The sequence below is a fragment of the Choloepus didactylus genome, chromosome 13 (assembly GCF_015220235.1).
Source record: "Choloepus didactylus isolate mChoDid1 chromosome 13, mChoDid1.pri, whole genome shotgun sequence".
NCBI classification, from domain to species: Eukaryota; Metazoa; Chordata; class Mammalia; order Pilosa; family Megalonychidae; genus Choloepus; species Choloepus didactylus.
In genome coordinates, this window is record NC_051319.1 from 46,315,125 (window position 1) to 46,338,223 (window position 23,099).

Genomic DNA, 23,099 nt, shown 5'->3' on the forward strand with positions numbered 1-23,099 from the left:
CTGTTTAAGGAAAGATGCAGATGCTCATTCTATGAATTTACTGCTCTCTGATCATGTTCTGTACAGGCAAAGTACTGAATACTCAATGTGTTGGATTTCCACTACTTTTCCAAATTAATGCAGAGAGAAGATGTTAGGAGATGCGTCTTCAATTCATTCATTTGTTCATTTATTTCCTCAACAGTTTTTTGTTCGGTTGGTTGTTTCTTTGGGGGAGGGGAGGTACAGTACTAAGAGGTGGAAAGCCAAGGATGAATAAAAACAAAATCATTGTCATGAAAGGGCTTGTAATTTCACAGATTTAAAGAGGTAAGTACTCTTCAAAGTGCAAAAGGCATAAGGAGGAAAACCCAAACTTAGCCCAAGAAAGTCAGGAAAGTATAGACGTGGTGACATTTAGGAGGAGTCTTGAAGAATGGCAGATGTTTGTCAGGTAGTGAAAGGAATTTCAGGCAGAGGGAACTAAATGAAAAATAATTATGGGGTTAGGAAAATGAAAGACAATTCATGAAGCTATACAACGGTCAGCTTGGCTCATGGGTGGTGGAGTACAGTAAAGTGACAAGTAAAGCAGAGAGGTAAGGAAAGACCGAATTGGGAATATTGTTGACTGGGTATGTAGTCTTTTTCCTATGGACAACGGAAAGATAGAGAGCTCCTCAACAGAGCAGGAGAAGAAAAGGATGAGTGCAGGTTTAAGTGGCTCCCAGGAAGCACTCAACTACTTTTTTCAGACTCATATATACTTGCAAGGTCCCTGGACATCTGTAGAGGGAAAAAAATACTTTAATATTTCACAATCACAAAAATTCATAATTATTACTGTGCTCTACATTAAATATAATTGTGCTACTATTCCTAAGGGGAAAAAGAGGAAAACAACCAGAAATATTTATGTAAACAGTAAATATGGAGAAGTGGGGTGAGATGTGTGCCTGAGAGACCAGTTAAGACTGCCCAATCTAATTGTGATAAAACGAGGGCCAGGGCCAGGTAAAGGCAGTGGGGATAGAGAGATAGAGCAAGGAGAACTGAGGAGAGATTTGAGGCAGAACCAAATGGGTTTAATGGTATTATTAAGCATTTCTGAGAATATAGGTAAAGAGCAGGAAAGCATTTAGGAGGCGTACAGAAAAGTCTGAACAAGAGGCTTCACAGAAGCCATTCTTGAAAAGAAAGAGACCCCACCCCACACCACCCCCTTTTTTTTCACTAATCTATTTGCAAACCACACTTATGAAATCCATTCAGGATTTTCTTGGTCAGCCCTCTGCTGTTCTTCCAAATATAAGTCCCCTAATGTTCCCAAAATCTGTATCTCTCAATAACTGAACATTGACTTTACTAGATTAGGAAGCTTGTTTAAACAAGCTTAGCTATCATGATATTCAATTACACCTTGCAAGAAAATATCAAAATCTGCATGCGATTACTTAGTTATGAGATGATTGAGTTACCCACCCACCCTTTCCCCCCAAAAAAGAGAGAGAGTGAATATGCCCCCATTCTCCAATGTTTAAAAAAAAACAGGGGCACAATGGATTACAATGCTAACCCCTTAAGTGAAAATAAACCTCTGCAGAGATCCACCCTGCATAAACCCAAGGTGAAACCAGAGACATTTTCAGCCTCCCCAAGAGGCTCTTCTCCAAAGCTAAAATGGGTTGGAGCAGGAGGTGGAGGACAGTGTGACAGGTGGGAGTTTCTCCATTTTCCTCTGGAGAAAGTTCTGCTTTGCATCCTTACACCCACCGTCTCTGCCTCTCAGGATGCAACAAAAGTTCAAAATTTAGAAAGATTTCTTATTTCAAGTGAATTGAAGGACTCAGTCTTAATTGGAATCTAAGAGGTAAAATAAATACTTATCCCAGTGATTTGATTTTTCATATGCTGATATAATGATGATGATGTTAGACCATCTGAAAAAAAGACAAAAGTTACATCAAGCTAGGCTTGAAAATTATGTTCCTAAGCCTTACTTATGATAATAGGTTCAAGCAAGTTCTTAATTCTCATTAGCAGTTCTTGATCTAGGGAGGATTCTTTGGTTCATCAGCAAAAGCCATGCTTCTACCAAGTAGTTCACTCCCATTCCTCAGCTCACACCCCAGGCTCTCCTACACAGAGTTCCTAATGGCCTGCAGCCCAATCTCACAGCAGTGTGTCATATTCCATCAGGAGCTACTGTGCAAATAACATATTTCCATTTTTAAAGTCTCAAAAATGTCACAAAAAGCTTTTGGCATTTACATGACTCAGACTTACACCCTCTAATTCTCTCTGCAGCTAATTTCTTATGTTCGATACATATCCACCACAGGAAACCAGGAATAACGATTGCAGGAGAAAACTGAAGTTCGGCAGCCCAGCCATTAGCATTCACAAGTCTAAAGAGTAGGGATTTAAATGGCACTATTGACAGTTATTTCTTATATAAGGAAAATCAGGACTGTCAACATGTGAGACATTAAAAAATATTCAGTAATTTTAGCTATAGCCTGTAGGGCTTTTTAATGCATTCCTGAGAACTAGCAAAAATCTACAAAGATGTGCACCAAGAGGGCCTAATAGATCAGAGGAGAGAAATTGTATTCAATGTGGGTAAAACAGCTTGCTGTATGTTCTCCAGCTACTGATCTTATCTCTCATAATCATGCCCCATGCTTCGTTTAATGTTGGACCACACTCACTATGAGAGGAAATTCACGCTTGCATTTTATGAGGCTCAGCATGCAAAATCCACATGCTATGTTTCCATTTCTTCTGTCTCACTTTACATAGATTGGGCTTTTATCTTTCTGCTGAATAACATTTGTTGTTTTATTTTCTACTGCTTAATATACAAGGGCTTACCAAAGGAAATGGAGAGACCAGTGGCAGGTCTATCTTAGCCCCAGGAAGAGATTCAAATGCACTCTGAAAATCTGCTCATTTGAATTTGGTTGAATTGTAGGCATTGCCCCAGATGGGAAAAATGTGCATGATTCATGATTGCTCATTGTTAGAGTGTTCTAGGTCAGGTAAAATGGCACAAGCTCCCGAATAGTGTGCTGTACATACAGCATGCTAACACAAACTAAGTTAGTAACAAACAACTTTTATTTTCTTTTTAAAAGAGCCCTAGTGGCCACAGTTGTCTGCAAACTTGGATCTCTGATTCATTCATTGATTCTCACACAAGAGATTAGTTAATTAATTGTTATCAAAATGTACAAATGTCTAAACAACTAACTTACATCATTTGATTTTGTCCACAAACGATTCAGCCAGCTGGTTTCATCAACAGAATAATTGGCTACTCTCCTATAACATAACCCTGAGAAAATGATGAGCTGTACCATAAGTATGCCAGATGTCTGTTACAGAGCAAGCATCATTTCTTTCACTTTTTTTTATCTTCCTTGATCAACACATAGGATAGGGTTCTTGAGTGATACATTTTCACCAGGTCATTAACGTAATCATTAGTTTATTTCCAAGTGAATTCAGATTTCCTAATCAAAATCAGGCTCTAGTAAGGTAGTTTCCTGGAAGACTCAAGCAGAAGACTCAGAAAACTCAAGCAGAAGATTTTGCATGATGTGATGAACAGATTAGACATCTTTGATATAAATAAATGCATTTTAAATAACTGTGTGCTTTTATAATACATACCAATTGAATGGAGCATTACCAAATGTTTTCTTTTAATTCAAATTCATCCTGAGTTGCTTTGGAAAAAATTTTAGCCAGTAGACCTTATATAAGGCATCATCTCAATTGTGATTTGGATTTGACTACAGTGAAGCCTTTATATAGTTGCCTCAACTAGAAAAGCACTAAGGAAAATATTAAAAGCAATGCATATGACATCTCTGTCATCAATACATATGTATATAATAAATACATATATTTAATAATTTTCTATTAATTTTAATCTAATTGTAGGGTCAGAAAGAATATAAGAACCTACTTTATCCCCAGCAGGAAATGATTTAAGGGGCACAGACACTTAGAATGATTTACGTGCCACTCCCTACCTTTTAAAAAAGAATGCCTTCTCATTGCTTGACATTAATTTTTCATGCAATAATATGTATTGAATGCATTCCATATTCATGCCCCATGCTAAGGGAAAGAGAGGGATACAAGAATGTATAAACTCAAATAGCTTTCTAATATTCATTCACTGATCTATTCATTCAACAAACAAACTTTTTTTGCCTGTGAGGAAGTAGACAGTAGGTGATGCTGAAAAAAGGAATAGGATGAGGACTCTATCCATTTGGATCTCACATTTAACTGAAGAGACCAACATACCCACAAATATTTATTGCACACTGTGTCAAGTGCTAATTATAGTATGTGCCAGGCACCCTTGCAATGTAATGGAAAAATGGATTCATCCTACAAAGAAGGGAGTGGTGGAGAAATGGTTTGGGAGAAGCGAAGGGAGCTAGGAAGTTTCACAGAGAAGTCAACATTTAAGGAAAGCCCTCAAAAGTGATGTTACCCAAGGTAGAGAGAGAAATCGGGGTACCTAGAGAGAATGGAACAGGGTGAAGAAGGGCAGAGGGTTTGGAAGTGCGTTAGTGAGGCCCTCCAGTTTCAAGAAATTGAGAGATGTAGGTGCATTAAATCCATTGCAACGTCTTCCCTTCCGTTCAAAGCAGAATTCAAAACCCTGTGGCCCTCAGATCATTTTTGGCTCTGGACATGTGCCTGACCTACACAATGTTTGAATTGGTGGACAATATTTCAGCATGGGAAGAACTAACAGAAATCCAGACTTTGAGCTTCTTTTGAAAAAGTAAGATTCTAGCAAGTCAGGAGCAGAGTATCTACATGGAAAGAATCTTCTGGAGAGAAGCAGTGTTTGTCCCCTTTCGAGAGGCATGCACTTTCCAGTTTACTATAATCCTCACTTGACCAGCTTCACTCATTTATGTTACCTGACAGGCCCTAGCTGGTGTTTTATTTGAGATTCCTGATTTAAGGTTTTAATATTTCTTAAAAAGGCAATTGACCCTGGAAAGAAAAAGATGAAAAGTAGCTATGAACTGTTAATCAGTCACTTGTCATTAATACTTTAGGTGTGAATGAAGCGTTGGAGAGCAAGTTGGACAGAGGAATGGCAAACAGAGAGCAAGGTCATTATTAAAGTGCTTCATTTGGGGGAGAATTTAGTGAGCTTGGAAAGAAGAAAGAATAAAGGAAGCAGAACTTTATAATTTTACACTTTTACCAGGATCAATCAAAAAGTAAATACTCACTTCAAACTAGGAACTCACCATGAACATTTGAGCTAAAACACTAACCCTTTTATTAATTCTTCACTGCACTTCTTTATTTCTAGACAGCGTTCATGTTTGCAAGCCTATCATTTTTAATGGCTAAAATTCTAACCCTGTCTCAGGGATCCCTTGAGAGTTATTGGCCCTAGGCCCACTCACTGAATTCCAATCATGGACGTTATCTCCAGGTAATTGAAATGTTCACTTAAAAAAATAAAAAAAGCCAACTATCACATAGCGTTGTTAACCTTCTTCTCAAGATAGCCTACTAGGTGTCAGAATTATCTGTAATGCCTCAGGGCTTTTTTGAATAGTGAATATCTTTGCACACACTGTCAGCATACACCATGTAGGAATAATTATCATCATTAACCTGAGACTTATTAAGCTGCCTGCTTATTAATATGTATTGCCATTCACTATAAGTGCCAAGTTGAGGCAGAAAAAACAAAAGAGATAGCTGAATAAAGATGGCATGACAGCCTTCAGTAACATTATTAAAATATTTAGAAAGTGAAGCTAATGAGTTCACCTTTCTTTTCAAAACACACATAATCCAAATGCTCCTAACCTTTGAAAAGAACGTCAGCTAATAAGATTGTATAATATATAAGGGGAAGGAAGACAGATGCTTGAAAGAGAGCCCAACATCATGTATCATTCATTCATTGAAGACAATGGAGAAAATGAATGATTTGATCAAAATGCTTGAGAATTACTGAATTCCACATTCCAAATGTGACATTTGGAAACCATGTGCTCAGAAGCCACAAATCAAAAGCAGATGAAACATTTGCACTAGCTTTCTAGCAGCCCTTTTTAAAGAGTTCCCAAACTGTAGGGGGTAAATCCTATAGAGGAAGGTGCTGGGCCTTAACAATTGAAGGGAATTACTGCACAAAATCAGGACCAACCCTGGAGAGAGGCCGTGGAATGAATGGATAGCATCATCAAAGGGCCAAGCAGCATAGTTAGGGATCCTCAGTGTCAGGGTGTTCAGAGCCACAAAAGAATCATGATTTTATCGAAGGCATTCTGTAAGAAGAAACACAAAAATTGGTCCAGTGAAGAACACGGAAAATAACTAAAAGTTTCCAAAATTGAGAATATTTCATGACAAATGAAGGCATATTTCAGGCAACCAGATTTCAAAGGAAAAGTTACAGTTGGCCCCCAGTAGCCTACCCTCCCTTCCTATTTATTAGTTTCCAAATGCAATTTGAGGTTTCAGTTCTCATCTAAAAATTGTGCCTAGACCTCATTTTTCCATTATCTCCTGAGAAAGAGTGACTAGGACAGCCAGAAATTTCTGCACAATGAACTTATATAGATGTAGCTTCTTCCAAATAATGGTCCCACAACCTTTCATGCCCCCCAACACTTCTACACCCCTTTCCTTGCTTATACACATATATAATTGTTTTAGTTTCAGTTACATGTATGGCGCCTGAACTGTATGTAATTTGGGTAACTCTGTTTCAGAAAAAGGTTATAATATTATGAGTACAAAATTAGGTATGAATGTGAATATTTATTTAGAGTAAGAAAAGAAACCACAGGAAAAGCAAAGGTAAAAAGGTGGAAAATATCACAAACACTATGAAAAATCGAGAAAAATGATATATAAGGCTTCTATTTAATTAAATCTCTGACATACCCTTATAATGTATTTCTTCTATTTTTGGCTTCATGTTCTTTAATCACTACTACATGTGACAATAATATCATTTTCTATAAAAAGATAATTCAATCTTTCTTGCAAAGTAGTTGATTAAATTTGCTTTTATTAGTAGTAGCTGAGACAAAACATGAAATGTCAACGTAGACGTCATTACCGTTTGTAGACCTGCTAGAAGTTCGTACCCTAAAACACAAGAATTCTGACTGATTCTATTTTGCAATATTCCCATAAAAATTAGAATAACGTATGGTACATTTTGAATTTTATAAGATGCATTACTGAGTATATTTATGATCAGAGGGAATTTCCATATTGACTAAGTGTCGAAGTTAATTGAATGTTCCATTTACAATTTTAAACATCTGATGACTGGAAATATTTTCCACAAACCAACTTCTGGTTTTCTATCATTCAAACCTTGTTTCTCACCCACTACCCATGTATTTCTGGTGCTAAGCACCACAAGACACATTCATATCATGATAAGACCTTTGGACTCAAATACCTGGGTGAATTAACCCAAAGGACATGTGGAGTACTTCCATTCCTGTATCTGGACAGCTAGTAACTCAATTACACAGAAAGCAGATTGAAACCATATAAATCTATACCACTAAACCCAAGTTGACTGAGCTTTCCCTTGGCCTGATCTGTGACATCCCCCTCCACCCCACAAACCATCTCGCCATCCCCACCCACCTCCCTCATTGCAGGGCCACCTGACACAAGGAGAAATGTGAAGGAAAAGAACTGAAAAGGGAATGAATCAGAAGTATTGATCAATCATAGCTAAAATACTTTAGCAAAATCTATCAAACAATATAACCTTGTGGACACATTTCCAGGACCTCTCCCATTGCCTTAGAAGTAGTTTAGCCTTCATTAGATTCAAGGTAACATCTTTTTGCACTGTGCAAAGATCTGGTAAAGTTTTTATCTCTCAAAATTTTATGACTTCAGGCATACATACAAGTGTATAGAAATGTCTTACTTTCCATGGCATTATGACAAATGACACAATGGTTTGGCTTAAACTATGTCAATTTATGGACTCATGGTTTTGAGGCTAGGAGAAGTCCAAAATCAAGGTGTCAGCAGAATGAGTCTTTCTCCCCCAGAGACCATGGCCTTCTGGTGACGGTTGCCAGGGATGCACGGGTTCCTGGGCTTTCCCAACACACGGCAATACATATGACAATGTCCTCATCTTTCTCTTCTGGTTCTGTTGACTTTTGGCTTCCAGCTCCTCCCCTTGGCTTTCTCTCTATAAGTCTTCCAGTAATAGGATAAAGACTCATCCTGATTCAGTTGACCACATCTTAACTAAAACAGGTCCTATTTAATGTGTTTTTACCCATTAATCGAAGATTAAGAATATGCTTTTTCTAAGGTCCATAACTCAATCTACCATAAATGTTAAGGTTTTAGAATTAAAATAAAAGCATTAATTGAATAATTTGGTAAACTCACTAAGAGAATGTACGTAACTGAGCATTGAAAACGAAGACATAAAATCTGTAAAATGAAGGAGTGATATTGGCTAGTTTCAGTTCCAGCATCCCATCACTTTTAGAAGCTCAGGATCACATCCAGTTTATTGGTACTCAATTACAATATCCTGTGCTGTGATTTTTTTCAACGTAATTATCTCTATTCTTTTTAAATTGTTTGCTGAATGTAATCTCTCTCTCCCTCTCTCTCTCTCTCTCTCTCTCTGCCCCCATCCCTCCACCCCCTCCCCCCCTCCCCAGCCCTCTCCTCCCTACATGCATCCTTCTCTGGAGCAGTTTAAAAAGAAAATACATAATTCCTCCACAAAACCAGGTGACAAATGAATCAAATGTACAACACTAAAGAAAGAAATTTCCTACTCAGCTGCTGTTTTTAAAAGGATTTGATTTTGTCTTCCCAAAAGAGGGAGGGGAGTTAAGAGGAGTTGAACTGTTAAACAAATGATGCAAAATGCCTACTTCCCTACACATCTCTAGAGAACTTCTTTTCAGAATTCCTTGTCTTTCTTTTCCATTTGCATAGCCATCATTTCAGCCTTGATCCTTATCTTTTTAATATAAGAGTAGTTAACCAGCCAATCTCTCTTAACTATTTTATCAAATTAATCTATGACTCTTTCCAACTCAAATGAAACTTCAGTGATGTAAAATTTCAGGATTTTATTTTATTAAACCCTTGAAGCCATTGTTTTGGTTGATCAGATATATCTGCACTGAATAGCTGATATATGAATTGCACACTGTAGAGTTACATCACTGCAGCATTTTACATCCAAAACTTTAACTCTGTATGCTCTGCTGCAAGTCTTGCCACATTTCTTATGGAATCATTGCCATGAGCGGAACACTTAGTAAAGTCAAAGTCAAGGAAGGGATTTTATCTAAACAATGTGAAGCACTTAAAAGAGGCTATTTATTTGATAGGGTTGTTTATTTAATTAAGATAGAGATTAATTTATTCCATTAACCTCTAAATCTACTTCTTCTCCCCTAATCCCAACCCACCACCTACCACCCCACCACCCCCAACACTGCTGCAGCTCTCCAGTGTGGAGCTTTGCAAAGGAGTTAAAGAAGTAAGGAGGTTCTATTTTCCTTACATATCTAAAGTTAATATAAATAAAACTGTAATCCCACTCTAAACAATTGAAAGGAAGAAAGAAAAAAGGAAGAAAGCAAGGAAAACAAAAGGGGAGGGAGAAAGGCAGGGAGGAGCTGAGGGGGGAAGGAATTCCAAAAGTTTCAGAGAACACAGAAAGTGCTAGGCTTTACCAAAGCTGAAGACACCATAAATCCCAGTCAACTTCCCAAGGAAGCCCAATTCCAGGGCTGGCATCTCCAGAGCATCTGAAATACTAATAGCATTTCAACTACTCTTTTGGCTGGAGAAAGATTTGAGGTAAGAATTCTAAATATTTTCAGTTTTTGAAAGGTTGATACTTTTGCAACTGCTGACTCCCACCTGATCGCAAACTATCTAATAACAAATATCTAGTGAATTCAGTGATTGGCCTGAATATGATGAAGTTGTCTATATATATTAATCAAAAACTACTGTGATTGATCACATTATCCAAAAATACATGATCATTACCAAGCCAAAAAAAAAATATTAAAAAGCCAAAAATCTGACAGAGGAACCTAAGATGGCGGCTAGGTGAGACAGGGCAAAATAACACCTCCATGAAAAATAGTAGTTAAAAACCAGAAGGTGACCGAGAATACTGGTTTAGCGACGCACCAGCTGGGCAAGGTCTGCTAAAACCACAGGGGCCATACACTTGGTGAAACCAGGAGTCTGCATTCTGAAACGAGTGAGTAAGCCAGCTGAAAGACCCACAGCCACGCTGCAGTGTGGGAAAACCAGGGGTTGGCATTTGGAGAAGGACTGGTTCTTTAAAAAAAAAAAAAAGGGGGGAAAACCCAGGAGTGGCTGCATTTGTGACGGTGAAAACTGCACAGTGGAAGCACAGCAGAAGCAGTCTCAGCCGGCCTCTCAGTGTCTGGCATGGAGGATAGCCCGCTGCAGATTCCCTCAAGGCCAGGGGAGCAGAGGGGAAAGCCGGAAGGAGAAAGAAACCCTGCTGCTTGCAGCCACTCCCTGGCGGGCTGGAGACACTCTTGCCCGGGGCCATGCCCACAGCCCAGAGCAGCACCAGTTGTCCCTGAGCTGGGAAGGAGGAACCATGAGAGGAGAGGGGAGGGATGGAGATGCCCTGTTTAGCCATCTTTGCATCAGGCTGAGAGCGCCCCTGCACAGCCCAGCAGCCCGGGGCTTCCCCTGAGGGATGGCATACACTTGTGATGTAGCATAGACTTCCCTCAGCAGAGGTCCTGGAAGATCACAGCTGAGACGGGGGGCCCGTTCGGAAAACCCAGGGACGCTACGTCAATGCCAGTGGTTTGTGGGTCATCATCAGAGAGGATCGGGGGCAGAACTGAAATGAAGGCTTAGACTCTTGCAACAGCCTTGAATCTCCAGGAACACCTGGGAGGTTTGAATATTAAAGCTGCCCTGCCTCCCTAGCCACTGGGACACACGCCCCACATTCAGGGTGGACAGCTCCAGCAACACAACCAAATTGAGTTCACCAGCTGAACCCCACAAGAATCATTTCCCCACAAACCACAAGAACAAAGGTGAGAACTGACTTGAGGGGTATAGGTGACTTGCAGGCGCCATCTGCTGGTTAGTTAGAGAAAGTGTATGCCACCAACTTGTATTTCTGAAAAATTAGATTGGTATTTTTTTTTTACAACTTGAAAGAACCTTATCAAGCAAAGCAAATGCCAAGAGGCCAAAAACAACAGAAAATCTTAATGCACATGATAAAACCAGATGATATGGAGAACGTAATCCCAAAGACCCAAATCAAAATATCAGAAGAGACACAGTACTTGGCACAATTAATCAGAGAGCTACAATTGAGGAACAAAAACATGGCAAAGGATATAAAGGACACGAAGAAGACCATAGAACAGGATATAAGCAACATAAAGAAGACCCTGGAAGAGCATAAAGAAGACATTACAAGAGTAAATAAAAAAAATAGAAGATCTTATGGAAATAAAAGAAACTGTTGGCCAAATTAAAAAGACTCTGGATACTCATAATACAAGGTTAGAGGAAGCTGAACAACAACTCAGTGTCCTAGAAGTCCACAGAACAGAAAATGAAAGAACAAAAGAAAGAATGGAGAAAAAATCGAAAAAATCAAAATGGATCTCAGGGATACGATAGATAAAATAAAACGTCCAAACTTAAGACTCATTGGTGTCCCAGAAGGGGAAGAGAAGGGTAAAGGTCTAGAAACAGTATTCAAAGAAATTGTTGGGCCAAACTTCCCAAACCTTCTACACAATATAAATACACAAAGCATAAATGCCCAGCAAACTCCAAATAGAATAAATCCAAATAAACCCACTCCAAGACATATTCTGATCAGACTCTCAAATACTGAACAGAAGGAGCAAGTTCTGAAAGCAGCAAGAGAAAAGCAATTCACCACATACAAAGGAAACAACATAAGACTAAGTTGTGACTACTCAGTGGCCACCATGGAGGCGAGAAGGCAGTGGCATGACATATTTAAAATACTGAGAGAGAAAAATTTCCAACCAAGAATACTTTATCCAGCAAAACTCTCCTTCAAATTTGAGGGAGAGCTTAAATTTTTCACAGACAAACAAATGCTGAGAGATTTTTGCCAATAAAAGACCTGCCCTACTTCAGATACTAAAGGGAGCCCTACCAACAGAGAAACAAAGAAAGGAGAAAGAGACATAGAGAATTTTAACAGACATATATAGAGCCTTACATCCCAAATTACCAAGACACTCATTTTTCTCTAGTGATCATGGATCTTTCTCCAGAATGGACTAATATGCTGGGACATAAAACAAGCCTCAATAAATTTAAAAAAAAAATTGGATATACTCAAAGCACATTCTCTGACCACAATGGAATACAAATAGAAGTCAATAATTTGTGAATTGTAACTCCACTATTTACTTCCTACATGATGTAAAATACACAAACTCTAATGACGAATCAGTGGTTTTGAACTCAATGTAAAATATGTAAGTTTTGACAAGAACTATATAAAGGTGGGGGAATGGAGGAGGAGTATAGGAACATAGTTTATGTGTCCTATTGAAGTTAAGTTGGTATCAAAGAAAAACAAGATTGTTATGGATTTAAGAGGTTAATTTTAAGCCCCACAGTAAACACAAAGAAATTATCAGAGAATATAACCATAGAGATGAAAAGTAGAGTATGAGTTAAGAGAAATGGGGGAAGGGCCAATGGGGAGTTAAGAAATGAGTGTAGGGTTGCTGTTTGAGGTGAAGGGAAATTTCTAGTAATGGATGGTGGGAAAGAGCATTACAACATTCTAAATGTGATTAATCCCACTAATGGAAGGCTAGGGAGGGGGAAGAATGGGAAGATTTAGGCTGTATATATGTTTTCACAATTGAGAAAAAAAAAAAGGACAGTCTAAATAGATGACAATTGAATGCCAAGGATGATCATGGATGGGATCTGAGGATGGAGGACAGGAGGTTCAAAGGGATACAGTTGAGACATAGGGGGAAAAAATGAAATATAGAATGTATGCTTTGAATCAATGTTGAATCTCTAGTACTTCTTAGCTGCATTTAATGGGATTGCATAAAAGAATGTTCGTGTTCATGGGAATTGTATATGTGAATTATAGTGTTTGTTCAAGGATGGGTGCAGCTAGCACTCATACTTTCAGAAGACAGAGCCATAGATGATGGATGATAGAGAGGGAGGGAGGGAGGGAGGGAAAGAAATACCGGCATGACAGCATATTAAAGTTGGTGAATTGGGGTATCAGGGGAGGGGGGTCAGGGTATGCTGGAGTTCTGTGTATGGGGTTTGTATTGTTTTTGCAACTGTTCCTATAACTTTGAATTTATTTCAAAATAAAATAAAATTTTTTTAAAAAGCCAAAAATCTGAAGGTGGGGGAGGGAATTTAATTTAAATCCATATAACCAATTCCTCTATTAGGTATTTTGGTGTTAACTTAAAACCTCTATGTCATGGCCCAAGTGGTCCTTTGTTGCTGAGAGGCCAGAGAAGATGCCGGGCATGTTCAGAGGCATGAACTTTTTATTCAGGGCTTACTTACAAGGGAAAAAATGGAAGTCGGTCATGTTGCCCAGAATTCAGGAGCTTCTCTGGATGGATTCAGGAGCTGCTCTGAATGGTGGCCAGTTCAGAGCACAACGTGGAAATAGTCCACACTTTGGAGGGTCTGAATAAGCTAGTTATAAGGGCTCCAACATGCCAGTGGGTATGAGAGCATAAGGTGGGGAGCAGGGGTCATGCAATGTAGGGAGGGATTGATTGTAATCAATAGGGAGGAGGGGAGGATTATAGATTATCTTGTAGATAACAGTATCTCAGGGAATCTCAGGTAGAAGGTAGTTGTGGGAATAGATTACACTTAGCACCTGATATTACAAGGAGAATAGGTCAAACCTTAACTGACCCAGGTCACGCAAGCTGCTGTGTGCAAACTTCAAGGCCCTTGGTGAATTCCCTGTGCCCAGGGATCCCACACCTTTATGAACTAAATTTAGGAGACATATCCATTTACCTTTCATTCATTCACTTTTCAACTCATCTATTCACATTTTATTTATTTATTTGATGTATTTATTCGCAATTTGTTCACCTATTTATTGAACATCTTCTATATTGTTCTCAGAGACGATTGAGTTACATCACAAAACTAACAATATCTCCAGGCCTCGGGAATCTTATTCTACTAAGATATTCCAGATATCATATGAGAATTTTACTTTCCAAAAATAGGAAGGCTTTGAATATTGAATCATTTATATTAATCAGACATTGGATACAGAAACCTTGAAATAGCTCTTATGTCTGGCAATCCTATATAAAAAAATGTATGAGTGATTTTAAGGGTTTCCTGACCAATGTAAAAGAAGTAAAAAAAACATTATTTATTTTTCAAGGCTAGTAAAAATATTTTCAAGGGTAATTCTGACAACACACAATTGTCAAATTCTTGTCTTAGTCACTGACTTAAATTCTTAACCTCCTGGAAGAGATTGTACTCTCCCCTAACAACTTTGGGACTGGAAATAATTCTTTCAAAATACAGTATCTTAGATACTAGGTAAATTATTCTCATTGTTTTTAAGGATGAACATGCTATTTTACAAAGAGTATTAAAAGTATAGGTCATTGTGCCAGTTTGGATGTATTTTGTCCCCCAAAATGTTATTATCTTTGATGCAGTCTTGTGGGGGCAGATGTATTAGTGTTGATTAGGTTGGAACCTATTGACTAAATGTTTCCATGGAGATGTGACTCAATCAACAATGGGCAAGACCTTTGATTGGATAATTTCCATGGAGGTATTACCCTGCCCATTCAGGGTGGGTGTTAATTGGATCACTGGAGTTGTAAAAAGGAGTTCACAGGCAGGAGCTCAGAGCAACTGAGAGTGACATTATAAAGAGGAGCTGCAGCTAAGAGAGGACATAATGCCCAAGAGCACCATTTTGGAGAACACCATTTTGAAATGCAACCTGGAAGCAAGCAGACACCTGCCACGTGCCTTCTGAGCTAACAGAGGTTTTCCGGACACCACTGGCCATTCTTCTGCGAAGGTACCATATGGTTGACACCTGAGCTTGGATGCTTTTTGGCCTTAAGACTGTAACTTTGTAACCAAATAAACCCCCTTTATAAAAGCCAATCCATCTCTGGTGTTTTGCAAAACAGCAGCCTTAGCAAACCAGAACAGTCATGATTTAATTTCCAGTACTGACATTAACTAAGTGACTCTTCACAAAATGAGTATTTTATGATTCTTACACATGTTAGTTTAGATTACCTATTTCAGCAAGTATTTATACTCAGTGAATACATTTCAATATCTCCAGCAATTTGGTTTATATATATGAAAAAGCTCTTAAATCCAATTGCATAGTTTACACATCATCCAAGCAGGTTTTATAATAACTGTTTCATAATTTTTCTGGATATATTAGGAATTTTACATTTAAACTGATTTTCATTTTAATATGCTCCAAAAATGAAATTTGTACGATTGCTCCCTAACAAATATATTATTATTCATATCCAATAGTCAAAGAATATTAAAAACTACAATTCAATAGTCCTTTAAGTAGCTGAAAATTTGATTTGTTTCATCATCTTAATATTTTATAACAAATCAACCACTGGAACTTTTGACAGCTAAGCTTAAAGGGCAATTTTCAAAATTCTAAATTTTTAAAATTACTGACAAACACCATTATTTGTGTAATATTGAATATTGGCAAGAAGAGTCCTGGGAAACTTACAGAAACATATGTCTAGGTGTGTAAGCTCATGAAATACACACTAGATTAATATTTTATCCAGGTTTGTTAAGGGCTTCTCATTTGATATTGATGCAGTCATATTATCTTCCTGTTCTGTTTCCCCGTCTACAAGAGGGCTAAAATGTTACCTACCTCCAAGAAATTGGCACTGATAAGTGAGAAAATCACCAAAGTCTCCCATGGCAAACATCATACCCTGGAAATAAATTAAGCACATCTGGAAGCAACATTAAAACTCTTTCAGGCCACTGGGGTACAGCTGCAATCATTTGTTAGTAAACGATATTCTAGCAGAGTAGATGAAGGCACTTTTAAGAAATGATTTTACTCCCAAAGAGAAACTAAAACCTTGGGAGATTCCCACTGAATATTCAAAATATAATGAGATTTAAATCACATTTGGAATAGATCTGCTTTCTTTCCACTCTGTGCTACCATACTGATACGTTGTTTTTTGCCCATCAACTGAACTTGGATTATCTTCAAAAGTCAGGAAATTAACTTGCATCTTCACGCCCTTTAGTACCCAGCACCAGAAGCTCTATGAACTCCTACTGTTTTCTATTGCTCTTGGTTTTATAGCAATTAAACTTCAGGTTATCTGAGCCAATCTCATGTTTTCTTTTTAATATCTTAGATTGATTCCACTCCTGATATTTCAGGCTCTCCATTTGAAACCAGAGGATGCCTGCTTAATTTGTCACAATTTTAAAAATAATAATTTGAAAGACAAATAAGTCATATCATTTGAATTATTTTCAGCCTATTGACAAATAGACTACTTGAGACACTGGGAAAATGTCTAGGCAGTTTCCTGTCACTGCACTGCTCTGTACCATAAAGAGGCCTGGGTTACTATGAAATCTACCAGGAAACGAAAGGAGTGGAGAGTCAAGACAGATACCAATGTCAGAACACTGATACCTTAGAACTGCTTCTAGCTTAACCATAGCGTCCCCACCTCTTTTATTTATCTTGTTGTGATGGCAAAAACAAAATAGAGAAAAGGGCCAAATCATTGAATCCCTGCAAAGGTGTCCCAACTGTGAATGGGACCTGTAGTGACCAAGTCATGACCTTCTTTTTGTTTTCTTTTTTAACTAAGAAGCACTCAAGCTATCTAATAAAATTAATATGAACGCAGCTTTTTATACACACACCTTGCCAGAGTAAAAATTACTAGATACATTTTTGACATTGTTCCATGTAAAAGACTAACGATAATTAGCTGTAGAAAATTATCACCTGTCATAGAGTACCCATCTCAGTTGTTGTCTTCTGCCTGCCACTGGACTTGTAACTGAAAAACACTTTCACGCCTTGTGAGTGACAGTTTTTAAATCAACAACACTTTCACGTTAGTCAGAAAAGAGTGCAGGAAGAGAAACACACCAGCATGCTCCTCAGTGGGAAGGTAGACCATGTTGTCATTCAAAAGGGAGAAATGTGGAACTTGCATGTCCCACAGGCCTCAAAAAATATGCAATTTCTCACTTTCCAGGCCTTCACTGCTATAACTCACAGCTTAATGCAAGACACTCACAGCCTTTGACACAGGAAATTTCGCACAATATCCTAAAATATTGGTTTGCCTATTTTGTGCTATCATCCAGCTGAAGAATAAAATTCCTCTTGGAGCCTAAAATATAAAGGGTAGCAATATATTTTTTGCTTTCATGACTTTGGCCTCTGACAGAAGCCTCAATTTATTATAACTACTAGAAGGGGCTACATTTTAGTATCAAGTACTGTAAGTCAACCCCAGACACACAAGCCTGCCGACTCTAATTCATTTGGAATGAGATGCCATTCAATCAATTATTTTCCCACTGAGAAGATTTGTGTTGCCTTTTAAAGCGAAAGAACTCAATATACCTTCAGACATGATTCGACGTTCACTTAAATTTTGTTGACAATTGTGCTTTAATGAATAAGTTAATATGGCATAGACTAGAGTAATCAGATGTTAAAGCTAAAAACACCTTTCTTTCCTCTGATACTTACCTCAATGACTCAGACAAATGACTTAGAAAAACTGACCATGTAGAAGTAACAGTACACAATCTCCTGGGAGAAAAAGGATGCTGTAGAAAAAGAAAGTTGATTAAAAATAAAAGGATAAAATGAAAATTAATTTTTTAAGACTGGTGGATGGAAAAGATATTTAGAATTTTCCCAAAATACTTGTATCACCAAACTAAGTATTAGTAAAAATAAAATAATAATTTCATTAATTAAGAGCAAACCAAAACCAAAATATATGTTGAGCTCCTAAAAATGCACAGCTATTTACTAGAAGATGTAGGCAGAAGAATTTGTTATATATATTTGAAGGAGACATGAAAACACAAAGATTAAAGATTAAACAGCTTGCTAAACAACAACAGAAAAATTATGAGTGAATACTAAATGAACTTTATAGACAATAAGTGCTAGAAAGTTATGGAAAGGCAAAGAAATCTATAAAATATGAGGAAAAATAGCTTCATAATCTGAGAAGAGGTGAAAAATGTATATAATCTGGTTGAATTCCCTTTTCAGAAAAGTGTTCCCAAAGCCTAGAGACCACAATCCTTATTATTTTCCTCTTTTAAGAAGGGTTAAAAAGCAATCTATAGAAGAAAGTACTTTTTGATAGGCTTTAGAAAAATGTGATCAGATTACTAGTAAAATATATAGGAGAAAAATGGGGCAAATCACTCATGAACATAGGTGCAAAAATCATAAACAAAATATTAGCAAAATAAATTCCCCAAAGATTTTTTTTTCATCTTGCCATAGCTGGATTTATTCCAGGAATTCAAGGATGGTTTAACATAAAAAAAATGTATGTTGTTATAATTCATCTGTATTCAAATTAAATTGGCAAAATATATGTTTATATCAACTGATGCAATAAAAAAAGTACTTATTAAAATTCAACTCTCATTCATGGTAAGCCTTTTATCAATAATGGAGCAGTCCTAATCTGATAAATTGTAGCTAACTAACTTTGCAACCAACAAATACGCTGAACTGTGAAACTTCAGCAAACTTTCTTTCAATTTCCAAGTTCAAGTGCTTGCTTTGGTGGCACATATACTAAAATTGGAATGATACAAAAAAGATTAGCCATGGCCCCTGCCCAAGGACGACACCTAAATTCATGAAGCATTCCATGTTTTTTGATTTTGCAGATTGAACAAGAAAAATTGGCATCTATGAAAATGCAAATGAAGACAAAGATAAGAGGGATAAGGAAGAAAAAGAAAGCAGCAGAGAAAAAAGGGAAAGGTCTCAAAGCCCAAGAAGACACAAATCCAGATATCCTTCCCCTAGAAGATGATCTTCCCCTGTCAGGAGAGAGAGAAAGTGCAGTCATTCTCGATCTCCCCATCACAGAATCAAGAGCCAGAATCCTTCCCCTGCTCCAGAAAAGGAGAAAACTCCAGAGGTCCCAGAAACTTCAGTAAAAGTAAAAGAACCTTCAGTACAAGAAGTCACTTCTAGTAGTGACATCCTGAAAGTTCCCAAGCCTGAACCTGTACCAGAGCCTAAAGAACCTTCTCCAGAAAAAAATTCCAAAAAAGAAAAGGAAAAGGAAAAGTCTCGATAGAGATCTCAGTCACATTCCAAATCAAGGTCCGGGACTTGTTCCCACTCTCCATCTCATACTCGACCTAGACGGCGCCATAGATCCCGATCAAGATCAAATTAACCTAGGAGGCGGCCAAGCACCCAAGAAAGCAGCCTTCTCCTAGGAGAACTCCACCACGACGAATGCCTCCTCCACCAAGGCACAGAAGGAGTAGATCTCCAGTGAGACGGTTCTCAGGAATTCTTCTGCCAAAGGTGAATTCTGCAGAAGGCGCTCATCAGCATCCTTGTCTGGGAGTAGCTCATCATCAACTTCATCTCGTTCCCAGTCACCACCAAAGAAGCCTCCCAAGAGGACATCCAGTCCCCCTCGAAAAACTCTTAGGTTATCTTCTTCAGCGAGTCCTCCAAAGCGAAGACACCAACCTTCGCCTCCAGCAACTCCACTCCAAAAACTCTTGATTCCCCAACACCCCAGTAGTCAAACTGTGCCAGAAAAAGTCGTGTTTCTGTCTCTCCAGGGAGAGCTTCAGGTAAAGTGACAAAACATAAAGGTACTGAGAAAAGAGAGCCTCCTTCACCAGCAGCCAAGCCTAGAAAAGTAGAGTTACCTGAATCTGAAGAAGATAAAGGTGGCAAAATGGCGCAACAGACTTGTACAGCAGAGATGCCAGTTCAGACGACAAAACCAGCAGTCTTCATCTGACTCCGGCTCCTCCTCCTCCTCAGAAGATGAGCGACCCACGAGGTCCCATGTGAAGAACGGCGAGGTGGGCAGGCGGCGGAGACATTCCCCTTCCCGCAGTGCCTCTCCATCACCACGAAAGCGCCAGAAATAGACCTCCCCACCACCCACCAGATGATGACCTTCTTCTCTAGCTCCTCCTCGGCGGCGCAGCTCTCCCATACTACCACCACGACGGACTCCTTCTCCTCCACCACATCGGTGCTCACCTTCCCCAAGAAGACACTCACCTCCAAAACAGAGGAGATACTCTCCTTCTCACCCGCCAAAGAGAAGAACAGCTTCTCCTCCTCTCCCTCCTAAAAGAAGGGCATCGCCATCTCCACCGCCAAAGCGTAGGGTCTCCCATTCTCCACCTCCCAAACAAAGAAGCTCCCCAGTCACCAAAAGACGTTCACCATCGTTATCATCAAAGCATAGGAAAGGGTCTTCCCCTAGTGGATTTACCCGGGAGGCCCGATGTCCACGACTAAACAAGCGGCATTCGCCCTCACCACAGCCTTGAGCTCCTCAGACCACCTCAAGTCCTCCCCCCATTCGAAGAGGTGCATCATCATCACCCCAAAGAAGGCAGTTCCCATTTCCAAGTACTAGGCACATTAGGAGAGTCTCCAGAACTCCAGAACCCAAAAAGACAAAAAAGGCTACCTCACCAAGCCCTCAATCTGTAAGGAGGGTCTCATCTTCTCCATCTGTCTCAGGATCTCCTGAGCCAGCAGGTAAAAACCCTATGCACCTGCATCCCCTGTCCAGTCTCAGTCACCCTCTACAAACTGGTCACCAGCAGTACCAGTCAAAAAGGCTAAAAGCCCAACACCAAGTCCACCTCCGGCATGGAATTTGGACCAAGAAGGAAGCGGGAAGTAAACGAAGAAAAAGAAGAACAAGAAACACAAAAAGGAGAAGCAGCACAAGAAGTGCAAAAAACCCAAGAAGGAAAAGGCTATGGCTGCAGCTGCTGCAACTACTGTAATCCCTGCAGTCGTTGCTGCTCCCACAACTACCTCAGCACAGGAAGAACCAGACGCAGAGCCAGAGCCTAAAAAGGAGACTGAAAGTGAAGCTGAAGATAACCTTGATGACTTAGAAAAGCACCTGCGTGAAAAGGCCCTGAGATTAATGCCGAAGGCTCAAGTGTCCCCATAGTCTTAGATGGAAATGTTTCTTATGATGTAAATTTTATTTGGTTTGTATGCAATTGGATCTCAAAATTGCTAAAATGTGTTTGAGCTTTAGACTACAACATTTGTTGTAATAATTGCTAGGTTGAAGTTCACCATGTAAAAAGGGGGGCATGGATTTACATTGCAAAAGGTGTCCACAGTGTATTAGTGACATTCTTTCATTGACAGCTGACATAAATTCATTTAGAGTAAAATATTCTAAGCCAAAAAGAAAAAAAATCCTCTTTTTAAAAAAGGAGGTTTAAATATGGTTGGCGTTCTTATGGTTCCTTTAATGCCTCTGGCTATTCCCAGAGGTTTTTTTCCTTTCTTTCTCTCATTTGATTCTTAGCACCTATTTAAGTTATCATGCTTCCAACCTAGTATGGTTTGTAAATTTACCCAGAAATAAGACCACTGTTGAATTACCACAAAAGTATAAATGAATATTCTGATGGCACAATCTCCTGTTGCCTGCGGATTCTCTGCTGAAATGAATCAACATTCGAACTCTAGGTTGAGACAGAAAATGAAAGCAGGTTGTTTGCCAGGACACTGTGGATTTATATTGATGTGTAACAAGTTGATTTAGAGCACTGGAATTTCATTCTATTCTGGTTTTGGTGTTTTGGGTTTTTTTTTTTTTTTTCCTCCTTTTCTTTTGTAAAGGCAATTAGCTAGTCCCAGGAAGGATACTTCAGTTATATAAAATTTGGTTTTATGAAAAAAAAAAAATTTTCCAAGTTCAAGAGCAAGACAATAATGCCCATTATCACTATTTCATTTCAACCTTATACTTAGAGGTTTTAACCAGGGAAATATGACAAGAAAAAAATTTAAAGGACCAGGGTAAAGAAGGAAGAAACTAAAATTTCAATATTTGCAGTTGCTATGACTATCTTCATAGATATGTAAGAGCACATAAAAAGTTATTGGAATTATTCAGTAGAGCCCTGTTTTTAAAATTAATATATGAAAAGTTCATTTCTCCATACCAGCAACAAACAGAAAATGTATATTGTTTAAATATTCTTATTAGGTAGGGTTCTCTAGGGAAACAGAACCAACAAGAGATATCTGTAAGTATAAGATTTTATAAAAGTGTCTCATGCAACTGTGGGGGTGCATGAGCCCGAATTCCATAGGGCAGGATTCACTAGTCCAAATTCCATAGGGCAGCAAACTTGCAACTTCAATGAAGGTGTTCAGTGAACTCCTCAGAAGACACTGGGTAGCCAAAGAAGAAGTGAAAGTTCTCTCTCTTTCTCCCGTAAAAGTCTTCAACTTATTGGATTAAATCCAGCTGATTGAATTCTCCATTGCAGAAGATATGTCCTTCATTGATGTAATCAGTCACAGGTACAGTCAATTGACTGATGATTTAATAAACTAGCCTTCTGATTTATTAACCAGCCACAAATGTCCTTGCAGTAATGGTTAGGTCAGTGCTTGCTTGACCAGACATCTGGATCCTATCATCTGGCCAAGTTGACGCATGAACCTAGCCATCACAATCCATCCCTTGTCAACTTGGCAGTTATAAACATCACCTTAAACCATAGTTCTCTTAACTAGAGCACAATAACAGACATATTTCACCTAACAATACTCAGCTGTCTTGTGTACAACCAGAAATGCACTAAATCTCTCCAGAATAACATGCAAGTCCTTGGGTAACATTGACTCTTAAACTTGATTTCCTTTATCTTAAATGCTGCAAGATGAACAATACAGCCTATGTCATATGATAAGGGGATAA

The 23,099-nt window shown here is 38.6% G+C and overlaps 1 non-coding gene and 1 pseudogene across 1 annotated transcript; both read left to right on the plus strand.

Moving 5' to 3' along the window:
• Nucleotides 1-9,610: 9,610 nt before the first annotated feature.
• Nucleotides 9,611-21,323, plus strand: LOC119507685 (annotated as a pseudogene).
• LOC119508635 lies at nt 18,914-19,021 on the plus strand. The gene has a single exon (XR_005211535.1). It is a non-coding gene; the product is annotated as a U6 spliceosomal RNA (small nuclear RNA).
• Nucleotides 21,324-23,099: the final 1,776 nt, after the last annotated feature.